The sequence below is a fragment of the Bombina bombina genome, chromosome 5 (genome assembly GCF_027579735.1).
Source record: "Bombina bombina isolate aBomBom1 chromosome 5, aBomBom1.pri, whole genome shotgun sequence".
Classification (NCBI taxonomy): Eukaryota; Metazoa; Chordata; class Amphibia; order Anura; family Bombinatoridae; genus Bombina; species Bombina bombina.
Window position 1 is genome coordinate 593,526,768 of NC_069503.1, and position 2,573 is coordinate 593,529,340.

The 2,573-nt window shown below is 47.1% G+C and overlaps 1 pseudogene; it reads right to left on the reverse strand.

Moving 5' to 3' along the window:
- Window positions 1-233: 233 nt before the first annotated feature.
- LOC128661965 (uncharacterized) lies at window positions 234-352 on the reverse strand (annotated as a pseudogene).
- Window positions 353-2,573: the final 2,221 nt, after the last annotated feature.

Consider the following 2,573-nt stretch of genomic DNA (forward strand, 5'->3'; position numbering starts at 1 on the left):
TGTGTGCTTGAAAGATTGCTTAATAAAGTGAAATATTTTATCACTACTATGTGCTGCCAGAACTTTTTCTCTTTGTCTTTTTGCCTGCCTGTCGGTCTTTACAAAAGATAATTATCTTTATTCCAAACTGACGTGTTTTTTTAGGAATTGCAAAATACAGTTGTTTCAATGAATATCGCCACTTTCAGGAGATATTACGCTTGCATAGTTGCTTTAAAAAATCAAAGAAAAAAAGCCTACTGCAACCGGTGTTCCCAGGCGGTCTCCCATCCAAGTACTGAACGAGCCAAACCTTGATTGACTTCCAAGATCAGATGGGATCGGGTGCATTCAAAATAGTGTGACGGTAGACATTTGGTGCTTGTACCCAGCGTGAATTGAGCTTGCTCATGCCTTCATTCACAGCTCTGGAAACAATGGAAGAACTAAAAAGGGGTTAACATATTTACTGCAAATGAATAAATTAATAATGCCAGTACAGGCCCAGAATAACTCAATGACCCATGACAAAAAGGTATGATGTTACGCCCGCTTCACAGTGACAGACCAAACTCCCCGTTTAATCAACCGCAAACAGTCCATTTGCACAACCGCAAACTCCAATTTGCACAAGGTTGGATACCAAGCTAGCCACGTCCCGTTCCTTGTCCTCACTGATGTCATTGAAGGTCTCTTCCTCCACCCAGCCACGTACAACACCAAGGGTCCCCGAAAGGTGACAACAAGCCCCTGTGTTTGGTCTTCCACCTCCTCAAAGCCACCTTCCTCCTCTGACTCCTCTTCTTCAGACTCCTCTCTCTGCGTTATTATAAGGTGTGTTAAGTAGTACTATTCCTATCAGTTTAATCCCTGTTATGTGCCTTTTTTTTGGTTTGGTTTTTGAAGCCAGTGTGCAGCACCAAAGGCCAGAAAAATTAGGCATGTGCACATGCCTGAAAAATTAGGTATTGTTGCAGCCGCTGCTGTAGCAGCAGCCAGAAAAATTGATGTTTGTTTACCAGGCAGAAAGTGCCCTAAAACATTGCGGCTTGAACCCTAGTTGGTGGCAGATAAGTCACACAAGTTATCCGGCATTCAGAGATAAAATACAGCAGCGTGTGGACCATTTTTAGCCCAAGGCAGCTCATCTCATCAGGCCTTTTTTAGTCCAATGTATCACCCACTGTCAGTCCCTTCAGGATCCATCTCTCATTCATCTTAATAAAGGTGAGGTAATCTAGACTTTTTTGACCTAGGCGACATCTCTTCTCAGTGACAATACCTCCTGCTGCACTGAAGGTCCTTTCTGACAGGACACTTGAAGCGGGGCAGGCCAGAAGTTCTATCGCAAATTGGGATAGCTCAGGCCACATGTCAAACCTGCACACCCAGTAGTCAAGGGGTTCATCACTCCTCAGAGTGTCGATATCTGCAGTTAAGGCAAGGTAGTCTGCTACCTGTCGGTCGAGTCGTTCTCTGAGGGTGGACCCTGAAGGGCTGTGGCGATGCGTAGGACTTAAAAAGCTCTGCATGTCCTCCATCAACAACATGTCTGTAAAGCGTCCTGTCCTTGCCGGCGTGGTCATGGGAGGAGGATGATTACTTTCACCTCTTCCCCTGTTAGATTTCCGTTGTGCTGTGACATCACCCTTATACGCTGTGTAAAGCATACTTTTTAATTTATTTTGGAACTGCTGCATCCTTTCCGACTTGCGGTAATTCGGTAACATCTCAGGCATTTTCTGCTTATACCGGGGGTCTAGTAGCGTGGACACCCATTACAGGTCGTTCTCCTTCAGCCTTTTTATACAAGGGTCCCTCAACAGGCACGACAGCATGAAAGACCCCATTTGCACAAGGTTGGATGCCGAGCTACTCATGTCCCGTTCCTCGTCCTCAGTGATCTCACTGAAGGTATGTTCTTCCCCCCAGCCACGTACAACACCACGGGTACCAGATAGGTGACAGCGAGCACCCTGGGATGCCTGTTGTGGTTGGTCTTCCTCCTCCTCCTCCTCCTCTGACTCCTCTTCCTCACAATCCTCTTCCAGCATTGCCGCAGGTCCAGCAAACAATGCTGATAAGGCTGTTTCTGGTGGTGATGGTGACCAAAACTCTTCCTCTTCATGCTCATCTATGGCCTGATCCAGCACTCTTCACAGGGCACGCTCCAGGAAGAAAACAAATGGTATGATGTCGCTGATGGTGCCTTCGGTGCGACTGACTAGGTTTGTCACCTCCTCAAAAGGACGCATGAGCCTACAGGCATTGCGCATGAGTGTCCAGTAACGTGGCAAAAAAATTCCCAGCTCCACAGAGGCTGTCCTAGCACCCCGGTCATACAAATACTCGTTAATGGCTTTTTCTTGTTGGAGCAGGCGGTCGAACATTAGGAGTGTTGAATTCCAACGTGTCGGGCTGTCGCAAAACAAGCGCCTCACTGGCATGTTGTTTCGCCGCTGGATATCTGAAAAGTGCGCCATGGCCATGTAGGATTGCCTGAAATGGCCACACACCTTCCTGGCCTGCTTCAGGACGTCCTGTAAGCCTGGGTACTTATGCACAAAGTGTTGTACGATCAGATTACACACATG